Source organism: Euprymna scolopes, chromosome 38 (genome assembly GCF_053919585.1).
Source record: "Euprymna scolopes isolate OS-2025 chromosome 38, ASM5391958v1, whole genome shotgun sequence".
In the NCBI taxonomy this organism is placed as follows: domain Eukaryota; kingdom Metazoa; phylum Mollusca; class Cephalopoda; order Sepiida; family Sepiolidae; genus Euprymna; species Euprymna scolopes.
In genome coordinates this window covers 58,647,458-58,667,696 of record NC_136519.1, presented here as the reverse complement: position 1 = coordinate 58,667,696, position 20,239 = coordinate 58,647,458, and the positions used below count along the sequence as shown (strand labels likewise).

At 32.0% G+C, this 20,239-nt stretch overlaps 1 protein-coding gene across 1 annotated transcript in view; it reads left to right on the top strand.

Annotated features, from left to right (window-relative positions):
• Positions 1–470: 470 nt before the first annotated feature.
• Positions 471–20,239, top strand: part of LOC145263161 (solute carrier family 28 member 3-like) — a 688,175-nt gene continuing 668,406 nt past the window's right edge. The window contains exon 1 of the mRNA XM_080120169.1: positions 471–746. The gene's annotated coding sequence lies outside the window, so the exon portion shown is untranslated. The remainder of the gene's footprint in view (positions 747–20,239) is intronic.

The following is a 20,239-nucleotide window of genomic DNA, read 5'->3' as shown; positions in this document are numbered from 1 at the left end:
TATATATATATATATATAAATATGTTGGACTCACATTTTATGCAAGCTAAAAAAATAGTTCACGAATCGTAAAACTATGTGGAAAATTATTATGTCAACATGTTTTCATCGAACTATCAAATCCAAACTAAGCGTTGCTGCTGTAAAACCTGCTGATTCAAATGAATTAGATGTTTAAAAACTTTAATGAAAAATGTTAACTGACACGTGACGAGTAACTTTTTACTTATATAGAGTTCATAAACATATGTATATATGTATGCATACGTATATTAGCGTATACGTATATATGTATACGTGTAGAAATATATGCACATATATTATATATATAATATGCATATATATGTATATATATATGTGTGTGTGTGTGTTATATGTATACGTATGTGAAAGCATTTAAATAAAACTGTGCACACCTAATCTCTTAAAATAGCAAGAAGTGACCTCTTAAACTAATGAATAAAATTGTGGGTGTGTACGTGTCAACGTGTGTATGTGTAAGCCTGCACGTCAAGCTAATATCCGTGTATACATGCGAACATGTTATTTTGCTCATAATGGTAAATAAATCCTTTCCGGCTTTTGCAGTTGCACAACACGCACAAAATATAAAAAAGGAACGTTTGTCGAAGCAACGCAGTTCCATATTTGTGAAAAGTCGAACATTCCAAAAATTATTGTGACACACACACACAAAACAAAAAAAGTTAAACAACAAACTTCACTTGAGTTCCACTAATCGTGAGGTAAGTTTTTCTTTATTATCCGTTTTCTGTCGTTTCTTTGAATAACCTTTGTATGTTAATTATTCAGTTGGTTTAATTCAGCAAACTGAATAATTTTTCACAATTCAAAAGCGCCATTATTATAATGGATATTTAGTGTGTGTTGACAATTGAAAAACCATGCAACTAATACAATAATATATATATATATATTGCGTTGTTTTACATATATGTATATATACACACATATACATATATATATATATATTGCATTGTAATGTATAAAGCTACTAAATTACAATGACGAATATCGAAGTTACGATCGAAAATCATGTTTTTATAAGAAATAAGAATAATAGAGAAACAATATACACTTTTCGTATTGATTTTCATACTTGCACGCACATATGTAGATGTAAATATTATTGTTTAACACTTTAATGATTTTAGATGGATCTTCTTTTCTTGATCGTAATTTCTCTTTGCAACGTTTTGATTGCTGTATTCCCAGTCTTATCTAAGTGTAGTGTAGATTCGTTAAATCATATTTTAATACCTTTACTAATGTTATGTACAGTCTGAAATTGATTCCATATAAAACAGAATCTATTTTATGTATATTGGTATTTATGGTATTAGTTATTTGATGAAAGGATGGTTTTCATGTGTGGGCCCATAATTTAGAATTAACCCAAAACATATATAAGAGCAGGAAGTTTTGAATGAACCAGTTACAATATTTGAACACACTATATTTTTACTGTAGTTTCCCTGATAAATAATAAAATATATACTGGAAGATTACCATATGAAAGTTGTCACAATGCAAAGGATTCGCGAAAACTTAAACATGACTCAAAGAGCTGTCAATCCCCACTGGTAAGCCCCAGTGAAAAATAGATAGTTTCGTTGGCAACATTATCTTAAAAATGAGAAAACGCATATAAAATTGTAGAATAATGTTCTAATAAGTAAACATTATTTTTTTTATCATTTCTTTTGTAGAAGTAAAAATACTATTTATATTTCAATCTAATTCACATACCTATTTATAGTGTGTGCAAACACGAGTATATACGTTAAATTATGACGTTTAAAAACATACACTCTTTTGCTAAATGCTCACTGTGTCATTCATAATTATGAGAAACTTTGAGTTAATGTATACATTAAAATACATTATTTACTGAAACCTAATATGCCATAACTACGACTAGACTTAAGAGAAATATAAAACTAGGCAGCAGTAGTGGCGTCGATACTCTATTAATTAAGTCGAGAACCTTTTAGTTATAATGGGACAAATTGGATCACATGATAAATGATGTTATACATTGACTCATATATTTATTTACAATAATCAGAAGGCCATCCGGCGTTCCCGGCGGTAAAACACGCTTAAATAGAATAGGATGGAATAAAAATTAGAATTAAATGCAATAGAACTCATGCAGATAATGTATTTATTTTTATAGAGCCAAATCTTTATTGGTCATTTTATAGATAATAAATATCAGGAATTTACAAAAGTTACAAAAATAAAAATATGACTTAGGTGCCACAAGCTACAATCGCCAGCAAAACATATAGAGCCTCAGCATTATTCGTGAGCGTATAAAATCTTAAAAAAAATAAATGTTCTTAAAGTATAAATGTATATTTGGTAATTCGTAGCATTAACATGTTTAGTCGACATGCGCCTGCAATGTTTTATTTTTATTTTAATTTTGACAACTTAGCAAGTATTTTAACGGTAAAAACAAATCGATTTTGTTCCATCCAATCACATATATAGTAGTTTGATAGAAACCATATCGCTTACAGACTAGCGAAAATATTCCAAAATATAATTGCTGAACAATAAAGGTGTTAAGATAAATCTAATTATTATTATTATTATTATTATTATTATTATTATTATTATTATTATTATTATTATTATTCACATTTTGTGTCTGGCTATTGCCGATTTTATACTGATAGGCGGATCGTAACAAATGAACATAGGCAATCACCATCTTCTTTTCTCAGTTTTCCAAGCTTTTCCGCAAGATTCTTTTTTTTTTACAAGGAGGTCACCACTTATCAAGTCCCGGAAGCAACTTAGGGGTAAGGGTTATTGCATGTACAGTACGTTGTACGTTAGTGTTGAGATTTCATAAAATGTCAACTTAAGTGTGCGGTTAATCAGGAATTTGTTTACGTTGGATTTGAAGACATCCAGGTTGTAGTCAGGTGGGAAACAAACAGACGGAACAGAGTTCCACTGGCGTGCTGTTCTAAGAAAGAAGCTGTGTTCGTGGAATTCACGTTTTGATTTAGGCACATATAGAGAGTGGGGAAAATTTTTGACAGTGGCTTTAGCTAGACGGGTGTTTTTCGTAAAAGATTGGCGAGGGGGACCAGAGATTGGAGCTCAGACGAGCACTTGCCATGGAAATAACGGTAAAACAAAGACAGGTTCGCAACGTCTCTTCTGTGGGAGAGAGGTTACAGGGAAGAGAAAAGGGCATCCCCCACTAAGACACGAAGTCTATTTTGTACTCTTTCAAGGCAGGATAGGCTATTTTTAGCAGCTCCTACCCAGATATGGCAGCAGTATTCCATCTTTTGACGTACTCGGCTTTTATATAGGTAGAGAATTGCATCAGTAGTGAGATATCTTCTGTAGCGGTAGAAGGATCCCACCATCTTTCCAGCGACCCTGGCAACAGACTTGATGTACGTGTTCCATTTCATATCAGGAGTAAAGGTCAAGCTCAGAAGCTTGTCAAAACAGGGGCTTCTCCTAGACGAGAGCCATCCATTACAATTGATGCCAGATGGGGATCAGAGCGTTGATGGTATAGAGATAGGAGCTTGGTTTTAGATGCATTAAAGGTAACCAGCCACGTCTTCCCCCACTGAACTACACGCTCGAGATCAGAGGAGAGAGAATCAAAGAGAACTTTGTCATTTACAGCCTTTGATGTGTTGCCGTAGATGGTCGTGTCATCACCATAGATGTCAACAAATGATTTAAGTATGTGTTTAGGGAGATCATTGATGTAGATCAGGAAGAGAGTTGGGCCCAGGATGGACCCCTAAGGGACTCCAGCATCAATACTGCAGGCCTCTGATGTTTGTCCATCGACCACTACTCTTATGAACCTATTAGAGAGAAATGATTTAATGATTGAGAAAACATTTCCAGTTATACCGTAGCTGGAAATCTTTAGAAGTAGGCCTTTATGCCATACCTTGTCGAAGGCCCTTGATATGTCAAGTGCAATTGCCCTAGAAAGATAGCCTTTGTCGAGAGATTCACTAATCCTATGAGATATAACCGTTAGCACATCTGCAGTAGATCTTGCAGAACGGAAACCATATTGCGTGTCACTAAGGAGGTTATTTCTGCTGACGTGGTTGACTATTTCTCTATTTAGTATGGATTCCAGCAACTTACTCATGACACACAGGAGACTTATAGGTATGTACTGAGAGGGAGAGGACTTATCACCTGAATTCTTAAATAGAGGGCATACTGATGAGGTTTTCCAGGGTGTTGGAAAGCACTTCTTTTTAAGGCAACGCTTAAACAGTTTTGTAAGTATGGGAGCAAGTTCAGGTTGAAGCTTTTTTAACACTATAATTGGGATGCCGTCAGGGCCAGTTGCTTTACTGGAATCAAGGTTCTTTATTAGCTTGGCGACCTCACGCAAAAATATTTGTATATTACCTAGCGTGTTTTGTGTTATAGGAGGAAATATGGAGAGTTGATGACCTTCGTCACATAGGGTAGAATTAACTGCAAAGTTCTTTGCAAATAGTTTGGTCTTGTCTGATGCTGACGAGATGACTTCTGGTCCATTGATAATGGTTGGGATAGAACGCACACTTCTGTTCAGGATCCTATTTGTTATTTGCCAAAACTGGTGGGAACCAAGCCGCTGATCAGCTACTTTGGATTTAACAGACTGGGCATATAGCTCTCTTGCATTTTTATTACTCTTTTACTGTGGTTGCTGGCGTTTCTGAAAGCAACTTTAGTCTCAGTACATCTATTACGTTGGTAGTTATGGAAAAAGTGATTTCTGTGCACGATGGCAGAAGCACATTCTGGGGAGAACCATGGCTGGCTGTTAGGTTTTTGTTGGAATTTTTTAGATGGTATGAATCGGTCTATGCCTACAATTAACCATTCGGTTAGGTCTGATACTATAGAGGACACATACTTTTTAAACATGAAATGCTGAGGTAGATCAGATATGAATGTACGGAAGCTATCCCAGTCAGCCATAGAGTATCGGTATACAGTACGGTGGAGGGGTACGTCTGGGGACTTATTACATTTCATTTTCATCTTACCTGAGTGGTCGGAGGATCCTAGAGGAGAATGAACGGAACATGAACATAGCTCAGGAGATGTTGAGAGAAAAAGGTCTAGAAGGCTTGCAAACTGACCGGTAGTATCTGGCACTCGGGTAGGCTCGCGAACAATCTGAGTGAGGTCATAGGCAATGACAAAGTCATGACAGAACCTCCCCTCGTCATCTGTCTTATTTGAGTGGGTAAGCCATTCCACGTTATGGACATTGAAGTTACCACAAATGTGAATGTTAGCCGAGGGATGTGAAGACAGGATGTGGTTGATTTTATCAGATTTACTCTTAAAGATAGTAACTCCGCTGTTGTGAGGGCGATAGAGGGCAAATACAAATGCAGTGGTGTAAGCCAGTGCAACCCGGAAGCACATATAAGGTAAATTAGGGTCTTCTCTGGAGATATCCCTGCCACACGGGAAGCCATCTTTAATGTAGGCACACATTCCATGTCCATGGCGATCTTGGGGGTCAGATTTCGATGTTAATTTAGAGTATCCGTTAACTATGAGGTCATCTAGGGAAATGGTCGGTCCTATTCCAGTTTCGCTTAGAAAGAATATGTCCGGTTTCGTCTCCTGTAATTGGGTTTCAACCACTGGAAGGTTGGAACGTAGACCCCTGATGTTGGAGAAGGAGACAAGGTAGTAGGGGTCTACGTTGGAAGATGGGGTTCTAGGTTTATTTGAGTTTTTGTTTTTGAGATTTTTCATGTTGAGGTTTTGGGGTTTGTGGAACAGGTCGGCATACTTGATTTGAGCAAGAATGAGATGGAACGACAGAGAGAAAAAGGATAGGGATTTTTTTGTAGCACATGAAAAGGTAAAGCCGTAACAATTACCCACAAGTATGGCATCGAGAGGCCTCACCAGAGACTACTGCAAGGTCCAGAATCCATTCACCAAATGGCAATACAGCAGCCCCAGTACTTTGCACCTGCTAATAGGACAGCCTACTTAGTGGTTAATCCAAGGTTCGGGTCCCTGACTATCAGGCGGATAACGTCAGCCCAGACAAACGTTAACCACCAGCACCCTTACTAGTGCCATGGCCACAAGGATAGATATAGAGACAGAAAAATTTCCGACATCTCATACTACTGTTCACAAAGTACTACCGACCTGGAAGCAGCTTTTTCTTCACCATTTGTCAGAAAAATCACTCATTTGAATGAGGACTGAGGGACAAAAAAGGCGATTCTTATCAAGGCAGTCTTTCAGAATTCAATGTATGCCAATGTTTTCAATCCACTTGTCATATCCTTTTGTCACCGTCCCTAGGTTCCTCCTCACAATAGGCACATCTACCGTGTTCGATTTTCTTTTTATCTTTCAAGTTTTGCTGCTTTTCGACATTTTCCTTTTCTTTTTCTTCCACATTCAAATAAGCTGACACTGTTATATCAATGATTATTGCGTTGTGTTTTTTTCCTTCAACAAAACTAAATCTGGTCTCCTTGTGTCAATCACCACATTGGATATTTGCATCCCACTATAAATTCACTTCATCACTCTCCATCAACCTTTCTAGAACATGCTAAAACGAGAACGTTCTAGAAGCTGTGATGGAGAGTGATAATGTAAAATTATTTTCATTCATTCCAACCCTCTTTTCTTGTATGGGCCATTCCTGATATATTGATACACCGTCTTTTGTATTCCTTTTGAGTTAACTTCTCACAATTACTGACAAGGTGCTGCACATCCTTACCTTTCTGTCCAAACAGTTGATAGGAGGGCCTTTCAACTGTCTTATCAATGTGCTATTTCACATATTTTTCCTGATCGCTTGCTCCTTCGTTCCACATATATACGGCTTCTATCGTAACCTTCAAGTCACATTGTCACAGTCATCGCAAGGGTTTTCCCTTGTCCATTTTTGTTCTCAATCAACTTATTTATTCATTTTTTTGTTCATATATTGCCTTAAATTGCTTGCTTCTTACAACTTCGCTCTCTTGCAATTCAAAAATGTTGACATATCCTTTAAAAGCTTTTTTTAGAGTTTGAGATATAAACTTTCAGACTATTTTCTTTTCCTTTTACACATCGTTCTACACATATTAGTCCTCGTCCCCCTCTTTTCTTTTCCCATACATCATATCGACATGAGTTTTTGGGTGAAGATCTCCATTCATTGTCATGATTTTCCTTGTTTTCCTGTCCATATCTTTGAGCTCATTTTCTTTCCATTGAATAATACTCGCCCCATATAAAAATATAGCTTCTTCCCATGCGTTTACGGCGGATATTTAGCTTTCATTCATTCAATTGAAAAAGGTACTACAAAATGGAACGATAAAATTGTCGCCCTAGAAAAGACGGCATAGTTCCATTTCCATTAGATGGAAACCGGTTTTCTCTTTGTGATGTAGATCTGTTACTAGTTGGCCAGTTGTATACAAATCCCAAGAGCGACAGGAGCTTTCTATCATGTCTGAAAGTGATACAATGTATAACGAGCGAGATCTGATATACGCCGCTGTACAACTCACGATTCAAATTATGAAAACAGGACGATTTCCAGCATTCTCAAAATGCATCACCGGATTGCCACGAATAATAGAGACTTTCCCAGAGTGATGAAAACAAAGTTCCTTGCCACGATTAGTGTCTTTGGTGTGGTTTCAAGTGAGAGTCACATCATGCCACCTCACATCTTCGGAGTTTGCTTGAAAGTCTACACCAAAGTGTACCTGGATGTGCTGTGAAACGTGGTACAACCAGGTAGCCGCTGACAGACTTAGAGTGTGGCAGAAGGACTTTGCGTCGTCCCACAAGTCCAAAGAGACCCAGGCTTGTCGTCAGAAGGAGTGCTACGACTTTGTATCGCCTCTATCCTCCTCCGACCTGAATCCGCTGAACTAATTCGTCTTGTCATACGTCGAGAACATCAGGAAGATCACCTATCACAACATCCAAGCCAGCTGATCACCGCCATCCGCCGAGCTCTCGTCTGCGCATGTGAAAAAGTATTCTCTCAGTTCGGACCCGTATCGAGGCTGTGATTGAAGTTGAAGTTGACTAGATGTAAGCTCTACTACATAATCACGTCATCCGAATTGATTTTTCAATAAAAGTTTTTAAATACAGCTGTAATGTTGTTTTCTTTAAGCCAACAACTTTATCGGTCCGTCTCTGTTATACACATATTTTTGGTAAAGCACTACATGGAAGGGGATGTAGGTTTTGCAATTTTTACAGATGTCGTAGGTCATCTTGAACAACTTTGCCGAAATTGGGATTGCATCATTCAACCTTAGCTTTTTCTTTCAGTGTATGCCTTACTTATATTAGCAGTCACAATATCATTTTATCATAAGTTGAGAAACTTCTTTCAACAACACATTTTTAGCGAATAATGCCTCTTGAGATTGCATAGATGCATTAATGCAACCATTTTACCAAGAGGAAGAACATACATTTGAATATAGTGACTATAGAGGAATCACGTTGCTGGGTAAGTTGTTAGCAAACGTTCTGTTAAACCGAATGCATATTTTCCCTTGGATCATTCATGAAAACCGGTCTGGGTTCAGAAATGGCTGGGGCAAAGTTGACATGATTTTCTCTGTTCAACAATTAATAGTAAAATGCAAGAAGCAACACGTATCGTTGTACCAAGTTTTGTTGACCGGACCAAAGCCTTCAAAACCAAAACTCTGGATTATTCTAGACAAACTTGGATGTCCGTTTATTTCGTAGAAATGTTGAAGGAAATAATATTAGAAGACTTTAACCTCAAGCAGGGTGATATACTCCATGCTTTTTAAACCTTTTACTTTGCCAAAATGCTTTTAACGATAATCATGCTGGGTATCTTTGCATATTTGAGCATCTGACAGAATGTTCAATTATTGACGGTTGGATGCAAATTAAAAACAAAAAAAAATCAAAACCATTCGCAAGTTGTTGCATAAAGATAGCGCAAATCTTGTAGTACACACAGACGAGGATATGCAGTTGAAATGGATACATTCTCAAATGCTATTAGTTTGAAGTAAACTATTGCATGTATTCAGTCAAACTGATATGCAATACAGGGCACCAACTATTCTGGTTGATAGGAAAGAATTAAATGTCACTAGTACCTTTAAATATCGTGGTACTAAGATGAATAGGATGATACCTTACATATAAACCCAGGTTAGTTCCAATGAGTCACATCTCTTGACTTTCACACTGTATGCATCAAAAACATGGACTGCATACAAAATGAATCTCAAAGCTCTGGGGATGTTTCGGTAAAAGTTTATTCATCGTAAACTATTGTCGTACTTGAACAGTTGAATGACTGTAGTATAGAAGTGAGGATTGTCAAAAATTATATGCATTGAATCGGACACTTGGTTGAGATGAGAGATGGAAGGGTACGAAAACAACTGCATTATAATGGCCTCTTTATAGAAAAAGACGTAGCATAACCGCCTGAAAAATATTTAAAATGCACTTATAAGTAACCTTAAGTTGGTGAAAATTGATGTAGCTTGCTGGATTTCAAACTATGAATAGAAATGATTAAAGAGAAGTAATTGAACAACCTGACGCAGATTTTTTTGTTTAAAGCTCATTTGGTGAACCATGTGAGATCACACAAAACCAAAAATTGTATGAGGATGTGCTGCCACTCAGATAATTTAAGTATTGTTGTAATATCCGTGCATTGTTTTGTGAATCAACAAACTATTTGACGAGATATTTTAAATACATATAGAAGATAACGAAACACCAAAGTCTTGTGTACGATATGAAAAGAAACTGGAATCCTAAAAAGGTCATTATCATATTAATAATAATAGGAGCAACTGAACTCATTAAATAGAATTTAAAAAACTATCTGACAAATATATCCGCTGAATTAAATGCAATATATATATATATATATATATATATATATATATGTGTGTGTGTGTGTGTATATATATATATATATATCTCTCTATATATATATATATATATATACAGAGAAGAGAGAAAGAGAGAGAAATAGAGAGAGAGAGAATCGCACTTAAATGGGCAGTTAGAAAGTTAAAAGTCTCTCAGATGAATTATATGAGAAATCGAATAAATCTCTAGCTTGAACAAACTGAAAAAAAATTGCAAAACAAATACTGCTGAGTTTTTTTGCCATATCTGTGAACGATTATAGTCCTTGAAGGGTTTATAGTATTGGTTATTATAACATTAAATATTATTTCTTTGCTATTAGAAATTTTACAGATAATATTATGAAAATTTATTATGGATAAGTATAGTATTGGACAACGTACGCAAGTTGTGAACTTGTTTTACTAAATCAATGATCAATTGTTTTAACTTAAGGAGCTTATCAACGGCATTTTCATGTAAGAGATAGCCTAAGTCACAACATAATTCGAAACATTGTGCTCCGATTTGAAGGCCAAGAAGCTGTAATTGATTTTCCGCGAGCTGGAAGACCTCGAAACTTCATCATAAATGAAAATAGGGAAAGTGCGAGAGAGCGTGAAGCAGCATCCTGAAACAATCGACGATGTTCCACACAACTTGGGATATGTCGAAGCTCACTAAACAATATTCTACACAGTTAAAACTCTTTCCTTATAAAGTGCAGCTTGTTCAACACTTGAAGCCTGAAGATTTAGCATTTTCATATGCAGTCCAAATGCAGGAACTTGTCCTAAAATATACTAATCTTTTGCAAAAGTTTACTATATCAGATAAAGCCCATTTTCATTGGACTGGATTCGTTAAGAAACAAAACTACAAATTTTGGGGCGCTTAAAACCCAAGGGCAATTCATCAAGAGCAGTTGCATCCAATAAAGTTCATTGCATGGTGTGCAGTAACAGAGGAGAAGATTATTGCATTATATGTTTTTGATAAACAAGAAGAATTGCTGTCACTGTTACTGGAGAGAGATGCCGGACTATGATTACATACTTCCTGGCTCTATAAATTCAAAATAATCCTGGATTATTTTCCAACAAGATGAGGCAACGACGCATACGACAAGAGACACCATGAAGATTGCTAGCCAATGTTTTGGCGACGACATCATCTATTGCTATGTAAAATGGCCACCATGTTCTTCAGACTTGACTAGCCTCGACTTTTTCTTTTAGGAATATCTTAAAGTAAGAGTCTATATTAAACTCCAAACCCTACAAGAATTAAAAGAAAATATCAGGAACGAAATAAGGGAGTTAAATCATAATCTAGAGGTTCCGTAATATGTTATGATTAATGTTTTGGAAAGAGAACACATATGCGAAAATAGGCAACATTTAAAAGACATATTTTTATGAATAAAGATTGTTTGAATTTGGCAGTTTAATGAAAAAATCCCGATGTCTTAAATAGATTCTTTTTTTTTCATGTGCTTCTGTAATTTCAACAAAAGATTGACGTCTTCACATTGGGATTTTTTAAATTTAACTGAAACTTTAGACAACATTATTTCGTATTTCTCGTAAAATTGGTTTAAAGTATGTTAATATGTGTAGGAGTAAAATTATTCTACAATATATGTTTTTCGAAAACATTCTTTGCAAAATAAATTCATTCGAGTTCCGGGTGAGAAACTTTAACCAAAATAAACAGGATATAATTAATTTTCTGAATTTGAGGAATTTTGTGAAGTGAGTGTTTTGTTTTAAATTATTTTATTACTAACAGACGTGATTGAAAATAATTATCCGAAAAGAAAATACGCAGAATACAATTTTTGCATTAAATAAAAATTGCTTTAATATTCCATGAAGGAAAAGTTTTCGAAATCTGCTGATAGCTTTATGGTGACCACGCTGTTATGTTTACGTCTATTCGTTTTGATTTGCATAAGTAGTTTACTTCTCAACTATTTGACATTCTTCTTCTTTTTTTTACAAGGTGGTCACCACTTATCACGGCCCGAAAGCCACTCAGGGATAAGGGTTATTGTAAGTAAAGCACGTTAGTGTGGAGATTGAATAAAGTGTCTACTTAAGGGGGCGGTTCATCAGGAATTTGTTTACGTTGGACTTGAAGACATCCACAGGCGTGCAGTTCTAAGAAAGAAGCTTTGTTTATGAAATCTACGTTTTGATTTAGGCATTATTCGTTGGGGGTGATTGGGTAATGGGAAAAGGGATCGAGAATTTATAGATATATGTTCTTGGTTCCATGTAACGTTTCGTATTTTGTCTCTGTAGTAACTCGTCTAGCATGTGGCTCATGTATCAGTCTCCACATTCCAGACTTTTCCTTAATATTTTAGCTGCTATTATTGTTATTCGGGGTATATTTCCAAACATTCCTCTCATTCCAATTTCTTTTATTCTCTTCTCCAAGTTTTTCAGAATTGTTCCAAGTTCTCCTACTATTATAGGTACTATCTTGGTTTTTTTCATCATCCATATGCCTTTCAGCTCTCCGGCTAGCGTTGTGTATTTGCTCCGTTTCTCATTATCTTCAATATTTATCCTGTGATCAGCTGGAACAGTAAAGTCAACGATTTGGCAAGACTTTTCTTTCTTGTTACTTATTACGACATTATTATTATTATTATTATTATTATTATTATTATTATTATTAGTAGTAGTAGTAGTAGTAGTAGTAATTTTATTTATTAAATATTCAAGTATAAGTACTATTTAAAGCATAAAGAAAGCTAGTGATGTAGCTAATGGTGTAACTATAATTATTAAAAAAGGCCACAGTTATTAGAGGAAGTAGAAAAATTAACTTTTATTTGCATAAAGCAATTGGCGTTAGCTGGAGACAATGTAAGTGATGAATCGGTGTGGTAATTTATTGTAATTCTTTTCACACGCAGAGAATGGTTTGAGAAATTCAAAAGGAGAAGTGGTATTTGTAGCATCGTCCAACTCGTAGCATCTTCCGACAAGGAGAGATGGCAATTTTAGATAAAGTGGTAGCAGACACGTTCAAGGTCAAGTTTGCACTATGTAAAAGAGAATACGTATTTACCTCAAAAGATATTTAATTGTGATGAGACGGAGTTATGTTGAAAGAACATGCCAAACAAGACCTTAATTACACGAGAGCTCATTTTCTGGACATAAACCTATGAAAAAAATAGGTACACACGATTGTTATGTGCATATATCGGCTGAGATTGCAAGGTGAAACCACTTCTTATCTATCATTCTCGGAATCCTCGAGCATTCAAGGTACACAGAGCGATCAAATGTAAACGTCTAGGTTTTCAGGTAAACGCCCATGATGTCCCGGAAGTATTGGAAGAGCATGCATCTCAACTGACAACAAAAGAACTTCTATTTTCAAAATGAACAAAATAAGTCTGTTGAAGAGGAACTTTCAGAGGAAGAGGTAAGAAGAAGGATGCACCAACAAAATTATTGAAAGAAATGCAACAAGTGGAATAATAAGCGTTTCTGGTTGAATATCATCCAGATATCGTTACAACCAGACATTTTAATGATGATGTCATGTGCCATTTTAGTGTTGAATAATAGAAAAAAACAAGTTTTATTGGATACATATTTTAGACGTAAAGAACATCCTGTTCAGAAATTATCTTCATCCGAGAAATTTGCCTAAAAGACACCCAAATAACGATTTGCCTTCTGTTTTTTATGGAAGCGGATTCTCCTTCTAAGTAGTAAACTCCCTATTCCTCCCTTCACCCCCCACTCACGCAATCAGCTGATAATTGAAAGGTAAGAAATAAAAACGGTTTAATTGGAATTACATACATCTCTCTCAGTGCATGTATAGATGATATTATTGTAATCATCTTAATATATGTTTGTTGACGATTTTCTGTGCAATAAAATGTATAAAATCCTCAAAGGGACTTTTAAACTCTGGAACCAATTCATTCTATTTCAGTTATTTAAAGGGGAAATATCGTTTAGGTTGTCGGACATTTGGGTGTTTGAACAAACATCTAGAACGTATTATGGTCGAGTACCGAGGTAACATTATATATATATATATATATATATATATATATATATATATATGTGTGTGTGTGTGTGTGTGTGTGTGTGTGTCCGTGTGCATCAATCTATGCATAGGATGTCGAATACTTAAAAAACGTATATTCGTGATACATATTTGGCATTGGAGCTTTCTTGTGCATTTCCTTTCGATAAATCAACGCTTTATGAAGTAAGCTGTAAAAGAAATTAATCATTTAAGCTTGGAAAGTAAAAATACATGTTCTTTAGTTTGATTCTCAAAAGCATGTATGATCATCATCCCTTAACATACATTCTGAGTATGATGTGGGTTTTCCATCAACGTTTCAGAAATATTTACTATAAATGTTACATATAAACTGTAAATAGTTATAATGAGGGATTATAGTGGATCAACGTTCCCAAATCTTATCAGAACTGAACTGAACAAGCTTTGGTAAATGATATTAAAAGGGCTAAACACTTGCCAGTTAAGCAACAAATGATGAAGTTCAAAGGAAAATCATTTTAATCGTCTGTGCAACAACTATGTCTTTCTCTTTAATATCGCATACAACAATGAACCCGTGGTATAAAAAAAAAAACAAAAAATAAATACATAAACAACTCACGAGGTTTACTAATATGTAATTTACACATTTCTCATATTCTACCGCACCCCATTTCCTTTACAAGAAAACGTCCAACCGACGTAATGATTTTGGAATTTATCAACAAGAAATATAAAAAAAAACAAATAATGAAAATCATATTTCTTTTTGTGAAAACACAAACTGACATTTTGCCTTTACAAAGGCGTCTTATAAAAATGAGAAGACACTACTGTCAGTTCTGCTTTAATGCAACGTTTGCATTGTTCTTTCATATGAACAGAACATTCTTCTAAGAAGTATTGTTATTATTTCATTAGCCTTACAATCTTCTTTAGGCATTCACAAACCCAGCAGAGTTTAGTGTTTTACTAGGATAAGATTTTTTTGTTAGCTGATGCATGGCTTTGACCATGGGCAGTTTTAGAAGGTCCACCCTCTCAGAGCTTGCTTTCCTCCTTTGAGAATGAGTTTGTTTATTGCGCATTCTCTTATTGAATCCTAATTTCTGATCCTTGTGTCACATGATCTCGCCATCGAGTAGAGATCAATAATCCAAGATAAAATTATGAATCTTTACTTTTGACGACACTTGCACATTTAGTTATTTCTTAGTAATAGTAATTGTAAAGTGTATGGACATTGAATGTCACCACAGATATTTCTACGTATTTTTTCGCGTAAGAATGTTTCTATAAAAAAATAAGTTGTGAGCGCACAAAATAAATCCAAATTTTCTTCTTCATTTTCTATGTTTATTTTATTAGTGCGGCTGAAATAGAAACTCTTAAATTTCAGCAAGTGAAAAGATTTGTATCATAAATTTTTAAAACATAACTCAGTATATTTTCAGCAAAATTAAGGGAAATTCATTTTTATTCCATTCAAAATTAACTGGCATAAAAACCTAGCATTTAAAAGATTTGTCTATGTACTGATTCCAACCACAGGGAATACCAGATAAGATCCTAGCAAGCAAGTTGAAACAACTTGCCACTAAAGCTTTGTTTAAACGTCTGAATAAATTGTACGTTACATATTCTAACACTACATCCATGATTTGAAATGAGATATAATTAATTTCTATATGGCTTGAAATGAGATATAATTAATTTCTATATGACTTGAAATGAGATATAATTAATTTCTATATGACTTGAAATGAGATATAATTAATTTCTACATGACTTAAAATGAGATATCATTCATTTCTATATGGCTTGAAATGAGATATAATTCATTTCTATATGACTTGAAATGAGATATAATTTTTCTATATGGCTTGAAATGAGATATAATTCATTTCTTTATGGCTTGAAATGTTATATAATTCATTTCTACATGACTTGAAATGAGATATAATTCATTTCTATATGGCTTGAAATGAGATATAATTCATTTCAACATGACTTGAAATGAGATATAATTCATTTCTATATGACTTGAAATGAGATATAATTCATTTCTATATGACTTGAAATGAGATATAATTCATTTCTATATGACTTGAAATGAGATATAATTCATTTCTATATGACTTGAAATGAGATATAATTCATTTCTATATGACTTGAAATGAGATATAATTCATTTCTACATGACTTGAAATGAGACATAATTCATTTCTATATGACTTGAAATGAGATATAATTAATTTCTATATGACTTGAAATGAGATATAATTCATTTCTATATGGCTTGAAATGAGATATAATTCATTTCTACATGACTTGAAATGAGATATAATTCATTTTTATATGACTTGAAATGAGATATAATTATTTTCTATATGACTTGAAATGAGATATAATTCATTTCTATATGGCTTGAAATGAGACATAATTCATTTCTACATGACTTGAAATGATATATAATTCATTTCTACATGACTTGAAATGAGATATAATTCATTTCTATATGCCTTGAAATGAGATAGAATTCATTTCTATATGACTTGAAATGAGATATAATTCATTTCTATATGGCTTGAAATGAGATATAATTCATTTCAACATGACTTGAAATGAGATAGAATTCATTTCTATATGACTTGAAATGAGATATAATTCATTTCTATATGACTTGAAATGAGATATAATTCATTTCTATATGACTTGAAATGAGATATAATTTATTCTATATGACTTGAAATGAGATATAATTCATTTCTATATGACTTGAAATGAGATATAATTCATTTCTACATGACTTGAAATGAGACATAATTCATTTCTATATGACTTGAAATGAGATATAATTAATTTCTATATGACTTGAAATGAGATATAATTCATTTCTATATGACTTGAAATGAGATATAATTCATTTCTACATGACTTGAAATGAGATATAATTCATTTTTATATGACTTGAAATGAGATATAATTCATTTCTATATGGCTTGAAATGAGATATAATTCATTTCTATATGACTTGAAATGAGATATAATTCATTTTTATATGACTTGAAATGAGATATAATTATTTTCTATATGACTTGAAATGAGATATAATTCATTTCTATATGGCTTGAAATGAGACATAATTCATTTCTACATGACTTGAAATGATATATAATTAATTTCTACATGACTTGAAATGAGATATAATTCATTTCTACATGACTTGAAATGAGATATAATTCATTTCTACATGACTTGAAATGAGATATAATTAATTTCTATATGACTTGAAATGAGATATAATTATTTTCTATATGACTTGAAATGAGATATAATTCATTTCTATATGGCTTGAAATGAGACATAATTCATTTCTACATAACTTGAAATGATATATAATTAATTTCTACATGACTTGAAATGAGATATAATTCATTTCTATATGCCTTGAAATGAGATAGAATTCATTTCTATATGACTTGAAATGAGATATAATTAATTTCTATATGGCTTTAAATGAGATATAATTCATTTCTATATTACTTGAAATGAGATATAATTCATTTCTATATGGCTTGAAATGTTATATAATTAATTTCTACATGACTTGAAATGAGATATAATTAATTTCTATATGACTTGAAATTAGATATAATTAATTTCTATATGACTTGAAATGAGATATAATTCATTTCTACATGACTTGAAATAGGATATAATTTATATGTATATGACTTATATATATGAGATATAATTCATTTCTATATAACATAAAATGAGATGTAATTCATTTCTATATGACTTGAAATGAGATATAATTCATTTCTATATAACATAAAATGAGATATAATTAATTTTTATACAACTTTAAATGAGATATAATTCATTTCTACATGACTTGAAATAGGATATAATTCATTTCTATATGACTTGAAATGAGATATAATTCATTTCTACATGACTTGAAATGAGATATAATTCATTTCTATATGACTTGAAATGAGATATAATTCATTTCTATATAACATAAAATGAGATATAATTAATTTCTATACAACTATAAATGAGATATAATTCATTTCTATATAACTTGAAATGAGATATAATTCATTTCTATATGACTTGAAATGAGATATAATTCATTTCTATATGGCTTGAAATGACCTATAATTCATTTCTACATGACTTGAAATGAGATATAATTCATTTTTATATGACTTGAAATGAGATAGAATTCATTTCTACATGACTTGAAATGAGATAGAATTCATTTCTACATGACTTGAAATGAGATATAATTAATTTCTATATGACTTGAAATGAGATATAATTCATTTCTATATAACTTTAAATGAGATATAATTCATTTCTACATGACTTGAAATGAGATATAATTCATTTCTATATGACTTGAAATGAGATATAATTCATTTCTATATGACTTGAAATGAGATATAATTCATTTCTACATGACTTGAAATGAGATATAATTCATTTCTACATGACTTGAAATGAGATATAATTCATTTCTATATGACTTGAAATGAGATATAATTAATTTCTATATGACTTGAAATGAGATATAATTCATTTCTATATAACTTGGAATGAGATATAATTCATTTCTACATGACTTGAAATGAGATATAATTCATTTCTATATAACATAAAATGAGATATAATTCATTTCTATATAACATAAAATGAGATATAATTCATTTCTACATGACTTGAAATAGGATATAATTTATTTGTATATGACTTGAAATGAGGTATAATTCATTTCTATATAACATAAAATGAGATATAATTTATTTCTATATAACATAAAATGAGATATAATTAATTTCTATATAACATACAATGAGATATAATTAATTTCTATATAACATAAAATTAGATATAATTAATTTCTATATGACTTGAAATGAGATATAATTAATTTCTATATAACATAAAATGAGATATAATTCATTTCTATATGACTTGAAATGAGATATAATTCATTTCTATATAACATAAAATGAGATATAATTAATTTCTATACAACTTTAAATGAGATATAATTCATTTCTACATGACTTGAAATAGGATATAATTCATTTCTATATGACTTGAAATGAGATATAATTCATTTCTACATGACTTGAAATGAGATATAATTAATTTCTATATGACTTGAAATGAGATATAATTCATTTCTATATAACATAAAATGAGATATAATTAATTTCTATACAACTTTAAATGAGATATAATTTATTTCTATATGACTTGAAATGAGATATAATTAATTTCTATATGACTTGAAATGAGATATAATTCATTTCTATATGGCTTGAAATGAGATATAATTCATTTCTATATGACTTGAAATGAGATATAATTCATTTCTATATGACTTGAAATGAGATATAATTAATTTCTATATGACTTGAAATGAGATATAATTAATTTCTATATGGCTTGAAATGAGGTATAATTCCTTTCTACATGACTTGAAATGAGATATAATTCATTTCTATATGACTTGAAATGAGATATAATGTATTTCTATATGGCTTGAAATGAGATATAATTCATTTCTACATGACTTGAAATGAGATATTATTCATTTCTATATGACTTGAAATGAGATATAATTAATTTCTATATGACTTGAAATGAGATATAATTCATTTCTATATGGCTTGAAATGAGATATAATTCATTTCTACATGACTTGAAATGAGATATAATTCATTTCTATACAACATAAAATGAGATATAATTCATTTCTATATAACATAAAATGAGATATAATTCATTTCTACATGACTTGAAATAGGATATAATTTATTTGTATATGACTTGAAATGAGATATAATTCATTTCTATATAACATAAAATGAGATATAATTAATTTCTATATAACATAAAATGAGATATAATTAATTTCTATATAAAATAAAATGAGATATATTTAATTTCTATATAACATAAAATGAGATATAATTAATTTTTATATGACATGAAATGAGATATAATTCATTTCTATATAACATACAATGAGATATAATTAATTTCTATACAACTTTAAATGAGATATAATTCATTTCTACATGACTTGAAATAGGATATAATTCATTTCTATATGACTTGAAATGAGAAACAATTAATTTCTATATGACTTGAAATGAGATATAATTCATTTCTATATAACATAAAATGAGATATAATTAATTTCTATACAACT